Source organism: Labrus mixtus, chromosome 8, assembly GCF_963584025.1.
Source record: "Labrus mixtus chromosome 8, fLabMix1.1, whole genome shotgun sequence".
Taxonomy (NCBI): Eukaryota; Metazoa; Chordata; class Actinopteri; order Labriformes; family Labridae; genus Labrus; species Labrus mixtus.
In genome coordinates this window covers 1,291,329-1,305,364 of record NC_083619.1, presented here as the reverse complement: position 1 = coordinate 1,305,364, position 14,036 = coordinate 1,291,329, and the positions used below count along the sequence as shown (strand labels likewise).

The 14,036-nt window shown below is 40.0% G+C and overlaps 1 long non-coding RNA gene across 1 annotated transcript; it reads left to right on the top strand.

The window, feature by feature from the left end:
* Window positions 1–7,639: 7,639 nt before the first annotated feature.
* LOC132978440 (uncharacterized) lies at window positions 7,640–12,816 on the top strand. Its single transcript, XR_009673916.1, has 2 exons — window positions 7,640–7,717; window positions 12,669–12,816. It is a non-coding gene; the product is annotated as an uncharacterized LOC132978440 (long non-coding RNA).
* The last annotated feature ends 1,220 nt before the right edge of the window (window positions 12,817–14,036 follow it).

Sequence of the window (14,036 nt, the reverse complement as noted above, 5' to 3'; positions counted from 1 at the left end):
CTTTATTTGCTGACTACCAGCAGACGTGAAAAGGTGCATGCCGCCGCCTACTGGCAGAGCCTCACCTATCATCATCAAAAGTAAAAAAACAAATAATGATTAAATAAAATAAATATATATATATATATATTATTCTACTGCTCTGTGTTATAAATGTTATTTCTGTACGATTCCAAAAATGTCAATCATTTTCATGATCAAAATCGCTGAATTCGCATATTTCCGGCCGGAGACATGCGAGGTGAGGCAGAGAGGAGTTGGAGGCTATGTAGCAGCTTGGTCCGTCTGATTTATCCTCCTTTTTACTTAGTTTGGAGAGTTTGTTTAACACATATCTGACAACATACATGGCTTGCTGTGCGGTTAACAGACCATCCAAGAAGTTGATGCTTCAGTTTTTTTCCGTAAGTGATATAGTAGTGTTATATTTACTGCATACTAGTGATGGCGAAATGAGGCTTTGTGAAGCAATGAGGCTTTCCAGCCAATTGTATCGCAAATAGATTCATCACTCGAGGCCTCATTTAACACAGTGTACACTAGTGACACCTACTGGTCAAAACAATTTAGAGCAGCCAAATTATTATTGATCACATCACATGCCATTGCATTACTGACATGTTATAGCAAATTGTACTACTGCGGTAACCAATAAGGATTCACGTGATATTACTTTATAACATACCTTAGTTAATATAATCATATTATCATTCGGTGATCTTTTTTTATGATTTCCTATCAAGATATAGCCTATGAAACAACAATATATATAAATCTATTGTTCAACAAGTTTGAGGACTTATGTTAACTACAAGTCCAGGAAAAAAGGAAGATTGAAAGAAAGATCCTTAAAGCACACCAAGCACTTCACCTTGAAATCAAAATAATAAGCCATTGATAATGAACACAGATAATGATGATAGTGACAGAAATAATAACAACTAATGGAAGCGATTCAGCGTGGCAATACATAAAAGCTTTGTAGCATAATGGTTATGGCAACGCCACATTGACATAGAGGCTCGGGTTCGGTTCCTGATACCACCAAATGTCTTGTTTTAACGTTTACCTTATTGGGAGATTATAACTCAAAATGCTCCCAAACAGGAGACATTTTCCTCTTTCTCGCAGGCTCCATTTCTCGAAAAAAATAGAACCAAAACTCCAACTCTCAACAACCAACTAACACAAACTCACGAGGAGACATGACAAGTGGGTTTCGCTTCCTTTTATCCACAACCCGAAACACAAACAAATCAACGACATAGTTCTACTCGAAGTGAGGCCTCGTTTGTCATCGATGACGTGCTTCTCTGAAAATGACACGAGCCTCGATACGGGGCCTCAGCTAGAAATGCCCCTTCTACTCGACACGCGCTTCAAAGCCTCGGTGTCAAACGTAACATCACTACTGCATACTCATGTGTCGGTATATTTACGGACCTAGCTTGTTTAGCATTAGCTTGTAAACTAGTCGGCTAACTGTACTCAGTGTAGCCCATTATTTACGGTCAATGGTTTAGCCGATCAAGACTCCCATTCATGCCAAAGAAGCTAATGGCAACATAGCCAGCCAGGACTATTAAATTGGGGGAAAATGTAATTCTGAAGTGTTAGAAATTTTAGTTGGCAAGATGTTGTAAGACAGAGTCTGTGTGATGTTAGAAGCTAAAGGTTCACCTCGGTGGTTAACCGCAGACTGTAAATATGGTTATCTGACGTTATGATGAATGTTATACTCCACGTAAATGTCGACATTAAAAGACAAACTTTGTGTTTAAAGTTCAACATTAATCAGACGATACCCGCTGGTTAAACATGTTATAGAGGATGATATTAACGTTACATGGTTGACGTTCATTTCGACGGCCCACAAACTCAAACTTCAACATTTTCTCTCATTATTATTATTATAACATAAACAGGCGATAACAAGTACAAAACTAAAGATGGTGACAGACAGAGATCAGCTATATGTTGAAGCTTGAACAGAAAAATTAGATATGTGCAAACGGTTACCAAATTCAATTTTTTTGTCTCTTTGTATGAGTTCAGGGAAAATTAATCTGGTTATTAATATAGTTCTTAATCGTTACAGATGCTCTTACACAGAATATAGCAGTAGAAATATAAAATATAAATAACATATGGAATGAAAATAAGATATAAAGCAATTAGTACAAGAAATAGTTTGAACAATACAGCCATGTACCGAGCTCATGTTAATAATAAATTAGCTACTGTATGTTCTGTACTAAAGCACAGAGAGTTGGGACCTACAATTCTACAATTCACTTGGCAGACGCTTTTATCCAAAGCGACGTACATCAGAGAGTAAGAACAACACAAGCAAGGATCTAGAAAAAAGGAACAATGTCAGTAAGAGCAAACTATGAGCTTTGAGTCCGATTGGACACACAGGTGCTGACAGGAAGTGACCAGAGGCAAAGCACAACATTGAGGGCAGTTCTTGAGAGCTCTAATCAGTATAGAAACCATCTTATAAGTCGTCGTTATCAAACAAAAACCATCGTCATTACCATCATCATCATCAATAATATGGAGACCATCATCATTAAGTTAGTAGGTATTCATAAAGAGCTGGGTCTTTAGCTTTTTCTTAAAGGTGCAGAGGGACTCTGCAGATCGAATGGAGTTTGGAAGTTCATTCCACCACCGGGCGGCAACAGAGGAGAAGAGTCTAGTCAGCGTCTTAGGACCCTGTTGTGAAGGTTGGATCAGACGCCTTTCATTGGCAGAGCGTAGTGGGCGGGAGGGAGTGTAGACCTGGATCAGAGAGTTAAAGTAAGGAGGAGCTGTTTTTGTGTCTGTTTTGTAGGCGAGCAGCAGAGTTTTAAATTTGATGCGAGCAGTATCTGGGAGCCAGTGTAAGGATATGAACAGCAGAGTGACATGTGCTTTTTTAGGAAGGTTGAAGACCAGTCGTGCTGCTGCATTTTGTATCACTTGCAGAGGTTTGATAGTGCATGTAGGAAGACCTGCCAGTAGAGAGTTGCAATAATCGATGCATGATATCACAAGAGCCTGTACCAGGAGTTGTGTAGCGTGTTCTGACAGGTAAGGTCTGATCTTCCTGATGTTGTACAGGGCAAATCGACATGACTGGGCAATCGAGGCTACTTGAACCTTAAAAGTTAGCTGGTCATCAATCATGACACCCAGGTTCCGGGCAGACTTTGTGGGCGTGAGTTTGGTTGTTCCAAGCTGGATATTGATCTGTGGTTGCATAGAGGGACTGGCTGGGATGACAAGGAGCTCAGTCTTTGAAAGATTGAGTTGAAGGTGCCGTTCATTCATCCATTTAAAGATATCAGTAAGGCATGACGAGATTCTTGTAGAGACTGTAACATTGTCTGGCGGGAATGACAGGAAGAGCCGGGTATCGTCAGCATAGCAGTGGTATGAGAAGCCATGAGAGCGGATTATTGAACCAAGTGAGCTTGTGTATATGGAGAAGAGGAGGGGACCAAGCACTGACCCTTGAGGTACCCCTGTGGATAAGCTGTGCGCTTTGGACACTTCTCCCTTCCACGACACTCTAAAGGATCGCCCAGAGAGGTAGGACACGAACCAGCCGAGGGCAGATCCTGAGATGCTAAGAGTCAGAGAGTGTGGATAGGAGGATTTGATGGTTGACTGTGTCAAAGGCAGCAGACAGGTCTAGCAGTAACAGAACTGAGGACTGACCCGCAGCTCGTAGCGATTCTTTTACTGACAGTAGTGCAGTTTCAGTAGAGTGGGCCCGCTTAAAGCCTGACTGATTTGGGTCAAACAGTTCCTGGACAGGAACTCAGAGACTTGCTTGAAGACTGTGCGCTCAAGTATTTTTGACAGAAAGGGCAGAAGAGAAACCAGTCTGTAGCTTTCAACCTGGGCTGGATTTAGTGTGGGTTTTTTGAGCAGAGGGGTGACCCGAGCTTGCTTGAATGCGGTGGGGAACACACCCGTTGACAGAGAGGAGTTGATGATATGCTTTAGTGCAGCGGAGAGGACATGGTCTGCAGTAGGCTTGATGGTATTGGGTCCAGAGGACAGGTGGTGGGCCGAGAGTCTAGCACAAGCTTAGAGACTTCATCCTCAGTCAGAGAGGAGAACGAGTCGAGTGAGGCACTTTTGGTTGGTGCCTTTGGGCTGAGTTGGTCAGGCTCAGAAAACCGGTTACTAATGGTTACAACCTTTTCAGTAAAATACGAGGCAAACATGTCTGGTGTGAACAGATCGGAGGGTGGAGGAGGAGGTGGTTGAAGCAGTGAGTTAAAAGCAGAAAAAAATTCTTGTATCTGTGGCATTGCATATCTTGTTCTGATAATATGTTGTCTTGGCCGTTTTCAGGCTGGAGGAGAATGAGACAAGTCTTTGCTTATAGTCATTGAGGTCAGCGGACTGTTTGGATTTTTTCCATTTTCTCTCTGCTGACCTCAGTCCTGCTCTTTGCTCTCTTATGACTTCCGTGAGCCATGGGCTAGGGTGGGTTTTGCGAGCAGGTTTGGACACCAGAGGGCAGAGCTTGTTCAGAGATGAGGCTAGTGTGGAGCAGAGTGTGTCTGTAGCCTCGTCTGTAGAGAGTGCGGTAAAGACCTTTTGGGCAGGCATGGCAGCCATTACCTCGTTAGACAGCTGAGCTGGCTTGAGCGATCGCATGTTTTGGTGGTATGACACCATTTGTGGGTGTGCCTGAGGGAGACCTGTTAATTATTTAAATAATTCAGGTAGTATTTGTTTCATGTAAAGATGAAGTACTATCCACAATAAACTGCTCAATTTTTCCTCCAAAATCTGAGGTAATTTTATGTAGAATATAATTAAGTATTAATAAGTAAGGTCTTTTACCTGCTTTTTGTAACATAACAATGAGTAAGGTCTTTTTACCTGCTCTTTTGTAATGTTAACAGACAAAGAGTAAGGTCTTTTACCTGCTTTTTGTAAAGTGTCTCGAGATAACATTTGTTATGAGTTGACGCTATACAAATAAAAGTTGATTGATTGATTGATTGATAATTCTGCAGTGAGAGAGCTGAAAATAGAATGATTACAATAAGGTTTATCTTAACTTTGAATAGATGTTGATTACCTGAATACTGTACCTTTGTTGTCTGGGTAGTACACTGTTGAATTTATAAATGTGCTCTTACACACAGATGAATACAGAAAATGCACAAAAAAATGATTTAATGAATAACTGCTATTTTCTCTCTTTCTTTGCCATCCTGAAGACCCCGCACTAAAGTCCATGTTCTCCTGGATCCATGTCACATGCTCGAGCTTCTTCAGAATGACTTTTCAACAGTCGAAGTTCTGGTGAGAGAAGATGGTCAGCAGATAAGACGGCAGTACATGAAGGAGCTCCACAAGCTTCAGGAGGAGGAGAAGGAGGGTTTGCACCTTGGAAGACTGTATTCATGCTTCAGCTGTTCAAATAAAAATAGATCTCCTCCAAACAACTTGCAATCAAACCATTTTCTTCCCATTTTAAAACCCTTTGTCCAGTTTAGATGGGAGAAGTTGATATTATGTGATATTGATCTGGGAAGACTACATTTCTAAATCATTTTTAACTGTGTTTTTATTGACAAGTTATTGATCTTATTTACTCTCCATGTATCTTGATTTAAGAATGGGGCTGTGTTTAAGGGCAAATTTTGCAATGACTCTGTTCCATCCCATTTTCAGAAATGAACTACATTAGTATTTGGTAAAAAAAAAAAGTCAAAAGAATAAAAAGTTGTGTAAAAGTAGACTTCCTTACCTTAGCTATTGAGTTGAGCATTAATGCACATTTTAGTCTTGTCATTTCAAATCTGAAATGTATACTCATAAGTAGAGACAAAGGAGTGCATTTATATAGAAATATTCATTTAATCTGAAAAACTACATTCAAAAAGTCTGTTTTTACAGCAGAGATTAACATGTTTACAGTTTGGTACAAAAAACAAATAGGTGTGATTAGCTCATGTCTCTATCAACACACACTGTACAGGGGTCGTTTAATTTGATGAAGGATAAGAGTTATTCACAATAAGGCGTGTAGCTGACCTGATTGACAGGTGGGCGCGGTGTAACGGTTTGTCAGGACACTTAAAACCCGCCTCAGCTCCAGCTCTCAGCCCGTCGCTAGGTTGAATGAAGGTAAGGGTGAGAGCATTTCAAGCATCGAGACCGCCATTGATGCAGGAACATGTGGGTGTCATCACTCAGGCCATCCGGGGGAGACCTCCCTCGCAGCGAGTTGTTGAAGAGAAGCAACCGAAGTCCACCCCAGAAGAACCAACAAATGCAGATGTTGTTGAGGCTCAGGTTTCTTCCTCTGTCTCTGCAGCTCTCTGGGCACCTCGACGGACCAGTCACCAATAATGCACACTGTGTCTATAGGAGAAATACAAAGGTGTTCAATTAATGCCTCAGACAAGACAAAATGTACAGTTAACTACATGTGACAGCTCAGGGTGTTTTTTTGTTATTAGCTACATCTGCAGGAATAATATTGAACAAGGTAGCTGCAATAATAATAGATGCCAGTCTTAAACACTATTTTTTCTAATACTTACAGTTTTTTGTGTGAAGCTGACACTGTCCACAGACTCCATGACTTGACGGGGTTCTATAGAAAACAAATATCTTATAATAAATACTAAATTATTTTTCAATTGTCATTTTCATCCACATCGCTGTTGACATCAGTAAATATAAAACACAGACATTCCTCTTTATGTCAGAACAGTAACATGAACTGTATGCTTTGTAATATTGATTTCTTCTGGATGTCTCTCATATTTATTTTCAGTCTATGGTCTATCAGTAGTTTTATCAACAACAACAAAAAGAAAAAAGACACCAAAGCTCTGTCTTTTATCATTTTAAAACAGACTTTTTATCCTTAAACATGTTCTTACACCCAAGTAATGAATTGTAACACAATGTGAGAATTTAAATGTAAAGAATAGTCTCAAAATGTTTCTTACATTTTATGGTAAAACTTTGCTAATGTATTGCTCTGTTAACCCGGACAAAGTCTAGTAACTGCTCTGACAAATAACTAATAACCATAATTGTATATTTAAAAAAGTGTAGTTTTAAGACTTTAATAAAATATTTGGGTTGAATAATTCGTTTTAATTGTGTTGTAGAAAAGTTAACTTACTGTTTATAGAGATAACTCAGGACGAGCAGGAAAGCAGTAGGGGATGATAGCAGCCTAGCCGTTGGCTTTGATTAGTGATGTGTAGTTCGTGAACGATTCGTTCAAAACGACCGAATCATCTGAGTGAACGAACTGAACTGAATCACTTACTGAAAAGAGTCGTTCATTTCTCAACTTCAGTTGCGCTCTCCTCTCTCCCGCCTCGTGTCTCTCTCTCCAGACCGCGAGTCGCTCAAAGCCCGCCCTCCCTCTCCCTTTCATGTCAGTGATATGTACTGACTGAACCAACAGGACGGAGTCGGTCAGGAGCTCTGTGTCACTCAAGCCCGCCCCTACTTCTCCCTCTCATGTCTCCAAAATTGAGGAAGTAGCAAATATATTATTTAACATTTAGGTGTCGCAAAAATTTATGTGCTTTTTATAGCTGCTGTCAGTTTGCAAACGGCTTTTATATCAAACGTAATTTCACTCAGCTGACTGTTTTAACATCCACTAACGATCGTGTTTCAGTCAGTACAGTGTGTGTGTGACTGAGGCTGGTGACTCGCAGTCTCGCTTGTTCACATTCAGTCAGTGTTTCGTTCACTGAACGTGCTGAGAGAGAGAGAGAGACTCGGAGCTCCCGTTCAGTACTTTCAGTGAATGAATGACTTACTGAGAGGGAGAGAGAGACTCATAAAGTAGCCTAAGCCCATTATGGTTTTTAAAAATATTATTATTTTTTAAAGAGCCCATATTATGCCCTTTTTGGGGTTCGTATATTTAATCTATGTACCTACTTTTGTACGTTCACAATAGCTAAAGTTCTAAAAAAGTGTCTGTTTTCATGTACTGCTCCTCCTTGCTCCCTCTACGCTCTGAGTCTGTCAGCTATGCTCTGTTGAGACCACACTGCAGAGCCCCACGTGTGCCAAGTCTGCTCTGATTGGTCTGCCGAACCACTCTGTCGTTATAGGCCCTTTTCACGCTGCGCGTTTCGAGAGCGGAAGTAGGCAAAGGCAGTGGAGACGTACTTCCGGCTACTCTGGTCCGGTGGGAGAAACGTGGCCCTTTCCGAATAGCCACAGTTCAGTAGGCAGTACGTACTTTTCAGTAGGGAGTTTCAGTATACTGAACTTTCGTGGTCATTCAATATGCATTTTTTGGGACCACCTCAGTATACTGAACATTTCAGTATGCATACTAACTTCCGGGTTTTATTCAGTATGGATCGGATGCGTGCTTACAGGAAATTAATTGTGTTTTACCACCCACAATGCAGTGCGAAATTAAACGTAAATCGTCACTTCACGTCCGCCTCCAAATCAAAACAAACGAGTGTGGATTAATTGAATCTATTTTTAATCTAGAGTTGAAGTCCCGACTGAAATCACTACTTTAAATTAACAACAGCAAATATAACAAATGTCTGCATTATTATAAAACCTTTCCCCCTCTATTTAAATAATGATTTCACTATTTAAATGTGTCTTTATTGGTTTATTTTATATTCTGTATATTACTGTCTTTCATTTGTACTTTGCTTTATGTACTGTATGTTATTTAGTTATTTAATCTGCCTTTTACTTGATTTACATTGTAATATTGTTTTTTGTTTACCTGACTGTATATGCGCATTACTCGTCTTGAATAAAGCTAAAAAAAAATTTAAAAAACGGGTGAATGCGGCCGGTTCGGGAAACGTAAATGACGACACTTCCATACTGAATGAATCAGAAGTAGGAACAAATATCTGCCTATTGTGCGTGCCTACTGAATAGTAGGTACTAACAGTATGCAGCACAGATAGTAGGTACTGCCTACTGCCTACTGAAAGATTGAGTAGGTACTTGGCAATTCGGATACAGCCCTGGTTGTATCCGAATTGCCAAGTACCTACTCAATCTTCTTCTGATTCATTCAGTATGGAAGTGACGTCATTTACGTTACCCGAACTGGCCGCATCCACCCGTTTTTTTGGGGGGTTTTTTGTTTAGCTTTATGCGCATATACAGTCAGGTGAAGAAAAAACAATATCACAATGTAAATCAAGTAAAAGACAGATTAAATAACTAAATAACATACAGTAGCCTTCATAAAGAAAAGTACAAATGAAAGACAGTAATATACAGAATATAAAGTAAAATAAACCAATAAAGACACATTTAAATAGTGAAATCATTATTTAAATAGAGGGGGAAAGGTTTTATAATAATGCAGACATTTGTTATATTTGCTGTTGTTAATTAAAAGTAGCAATTTCAGTCGGGACTTTAACTCTAGATTAAAAATAGATTCAATTAATCCACGCTCGTTTGTTTTGATTTGGAGGCGGACCTGAAGTGACGATTTACATTTAATTTCGCACAGCATTGTGGGTGGTAAAATACAATTCATTTCCTGAAAGCACGCATCCGATCCATACTGCATAAAACCCGGAAGTTAGTATCCATACTGAAATGTTCAGTATACTGAGGTGGACCCAAAAAATACATACTGAATGACCACGAAAGTTCAGTATACTGAAACTACTTACTGAATAGTACGTACTGCCTACTGAACTGTGACAATTCAGAAAGGGCCACGGAGACAAAATTATATTTACAAAGTTTCTTTACAACCTGCCGAAGACTACAATGGCTGATGTTAACAGAATAGCCGACATGTTTTCTTTAACAACATGCTCTGAGGTTGAGAAAGGATTCAAGTTCTTCGTCGAAAACTATTTATTCGACTATGAAGGTAAGTCTTGAAGTTAAGCTTTCTAGCTAACTAACTCGGCTAAAAAATAAACAAGCTAACTGTTTTACCCATGAAGCAATTCAGTCAGTCATATCATCTCTGGCTATATGGATGTTGAGTTTATTTTATCATCTGGTTAGTCAGAGTCAAGTTTAACGATTTTGAAACGTTTTTAAAAATGATTTGAAACATTTTCCCCTTTTCCCGGATATATACATTGTCAGACATAGTAGAGGGAGACGTGGCAATTCGGGCAAGATGCCACAGGTCAATGAGGAAAAGAGAGCAGCCTCCAGGTTTCCCATAGAAATAATTAAGGTTCCTGTTAAAGTCGATGTAGGCTACTGCGGTTGCAGTCTGTTGTGGCTATGTTAAAGTGTTATCAAGGTAACTTTACTGCGGTTGCAGTCCGTTGTTTCCATGTTAAAATCATTTTAGGTTGCTGTTTTTGCTGTCTGATGTTGCCTGTCTGTAGTCAAAGTTCAAATGAAAATCACTCCACACAATTCGTATGTTCTTGAGTATTTCTTGATCTAAGGTAAACCTGTTACTGACCTTAATCTACATTTAAAAAATCTAAAAATACATGCATGTTTGGTACATACTCCTGCCATTACCCTGACCAAGGCATCATGAGACACCAAATGAATATTAAATTAAGAGCATATTTATTGTATCCTATCATATTCTATGATGTGTTGTAATAGTAATCTTCTTGGTTGTGAAAACTTGTAATTGTTATTGTTACTTCCCTTAACAGATCACATTGGAAGCTGCCAAGGTTCCCATAGTGATAAGGTCCACATCTTGTTCCTGTGCTGCAGGGAGAGCCCTTTGTAACCACTTGGTGGGGCTTCTTAATTGGCTTAATTGTGCCATTACATGTGTCTTGCACTGACAGACTGGAGACCTGGCATAGGCCTCGGACCCAGGTCAGGAATCAACACTAGGTTATGATTATAAGGAAGAGCAAGCATTTTCAAGTACACAACTTTACTATTTACAACAAGATCGGATCATACCTCAGCGTTACAGTCTCTGAAACATTTCTACATGCGATAACACTTCTACATGCAATAATTCTTTCAACAATATACTGTCTCCCAATTTGGTGTCTTACTACAACTTAACTTTTGTAATGTAACTTTTAATCTTTTCCTGTATATTATATTAATTGAAATGTCTTTGTTGCCATTTAACAGGGGATCCAGCCAGAGTCAGTGCATGAGATGGTGGTTCGGAAACCAAAACTGAAGAGCAATGTTGGTGTCAAATCAGGTGTAAAATCCACCTTGTATGCAGCATATTCAGGTGAGTCAACCATATGAATGTTATTCTAAACATCTGCAAACAATTGCAGTTGGCAGTTCTATTAAAAACACACAAAATATAACTGATGAATCCTGATATAATCTTGTGTGGTATAGGGCCCCTTCCTGACCCGGGTGTGATGTCTGCTGGAGAGAAATTGAAAGACATTCAGCCACAGCTGGGGATCTGTAAGATTCTTCATGGACATGAGGAACTCACCATGGTGGAGTCCAAATTTGGTTTTGTGCCCTTTGGATCAGTTCTATCATACCAGTGCCCCCTAGAGGCTACTAGGGAAATAATGAAACATCCAAATGCCCCAGAATTGCCTCGGCTGCCTGTTGAAGGCTACAGGTTTCTAGCTGACTTTGAGTTTACTGCTGACTATGAGCAGCATTACCACCTTGAGAGCCTAAAGGTGTCTCACGAACTCTCTCTACTGCCATAGACGCTGAGACCAGGCAACAGTCTGTCAGCTTGCTGTGGGTCCAAGTACGAAAGCCAAGAGTGACTGCCAGCAGGTTCAGGAAGACATGTGAGAAATTTTTATATGATTGAACACTGCATGGCAGAGATATAACCATTTACTTTTTTGGCAAGTTGCCATAATGCACATCAAACTTTGAATGCACGCCACGGCCACGCCCTTTGACGAAATAATGTGCAGAGCACAACGGGATATGTTGAACATGTCTAGAACACACTGACACTGAGTTTTCGTCGAACGGATGAGCGCCCTCGGCCAAGATCCTTCATATAGATAGCGCTAAATCATCTTATTTTGAAATTGAAGTGTAAATTGCGGGCTTCCTGTACGTTTAAAAGTATGGTCATAATGTAACTTTTTGTTCGTCTCATCAAGACACGTGTATAAAGTTTTCGTGGCTGTAAGTTAAGCGCAGTGCCCTAACTCACATTTGGGGGCGCCGTAGAGCCATTTTTCAACGTACGTGCACCGAACCACTTTCATATGTCAAGTTCACGCGGGGGACAATTTTGGGGAAATTTTGGTGAGTTTTCACGCACGTTCAAGCTGTCAAAAATGAGCGCGAAGTGGTGGAAGAATAATAATAATCCTTTCAGTTCCAAGTTCCAAGAGGGTCCTACGCACTTGTCAGTGCTTCGGGCCCTAATTAATTGTCATTCATGATAATGTTTGCAAACTGAAAGCTGCTTTAACAGGCACATACTTTTTCGCGACACCCAGCCTAATTGTTATTAAAATATTTAGCTTCCTCAACTTCGAGAGAATTGAGACCCAGGGCTCTTGTTCATTGTACTAGTACGTCGTTCAGTGTACGAATCATTGACTGACTGATGCTCAGTGAGTGATTCGTTCACTGAACGTACTGAACGAGAGCTCCGCCTCCGAGTCTCTCTCTCCCTCTCAGTTAGTCAGTGAGTGATTCGTTCACTGAACGTACTGAACGAGAGCTCCGCCTCCGAGTCTCTCTCTCCCTCTCAGTCAGTCAGTGAGTGATTTGTTCACTGAACGTACTGAACGAGAGTTCCGCCTCCGAGTCACTCTCTTTCTCTCAGTCAGTCAGTGAGTGAGTGATTTGTGTACTGAACGTACTGAACAGAACGGTCGGGGAAAATAAATGTGATTGTTTTAGCAGCTTTCAGTTTGCAAACTGTAGCTTTATCCAACTAAATTCTCAGCTCATTGGCTTATTATTCACCACCTGCTGTTCTCAGTACGATCGCGAGCAGAACTAAACGTTCGGCCGTGTTTCAGCTTATTAAATTCTGATTCGCAGGCAGAGCTGCAGAGAAGTACTGAACGATTCGGTGAACAAATCTTTTGAACGAATCACTTTACTGAACTGATTCTACTGATTCAGTACACTGAAAAGAACTGCTTTTCCCATCACTAGCTTTGATGTGAAATGGAACGTCGAGCTGAATGGGTCCCGCCCGGTCCCGCCTTAATTGATTGGGTTGATCCGAAGTTAGGTTGAGACAACCCAGTCTCATGTCAAAATGTGTAATACCTACGTTGGTCCACAGCGCAAAACATAGTAGTTTCACAATAAAGGCTCTAAAATTGTGACATGCCTACGTTTCCTTTTGCCTACTCTTTTGTATAGGCATACCTCAGGTCACGTGACTGCCCAGTTTTCCCCTGGCAAAAATAAATAAATGGCGGACATCCCTTCTATTTTCGGTGGAAAATGCAATATTTTAAGATAGTTTGAGGCTTAAGTGTCGTTTTGATAATCTTTCTGGCGACAAATGTACATTGTATCTTCATAATCTTCATTCAGTTTATGTTTATGATCTTTAGTTTATTCGTTTCTACGAAGATTCTTTCAGGTCTCGCTAGAAAAACGTTGGGATGTTACGTTTTCTACTGGTGCTATGGTGGTAGCTATGGACGCTATCAACAACGAACCGGAAGGAAGTGGACGTTCGGTTCGCGGCTCTTAAAATGGGTTACATCAGACATCAAACTAAGCTCCTATGCAATAAATAATGATTTCTGTTACATTTTTATGGATGTCTTTCATTACAACCAAATTTAATAAAACAATTGGAACAGATTGATGCATATTAGCAACATTATAAACTATAACATGTAACAATACATAAAGACAATACTGTACAGTTTGTGTGATTTATATGATTTCATAATTTTATTTAACAAAATAATCCTGACGGATTAGATTAATACCAGAAAATGCAATCAATAAAGTAAACGGCTACAAACTATAAGAACTACAAACGGGCGCACGACACTGACGTCAAATAATGACGTATTGATAATCGTCACTTGTGAGCGACCTCTTTATTAGATCTTTCAGTTTTGATTTTTTTTAAGGTTGGTTGCAAAAACACATCTTAA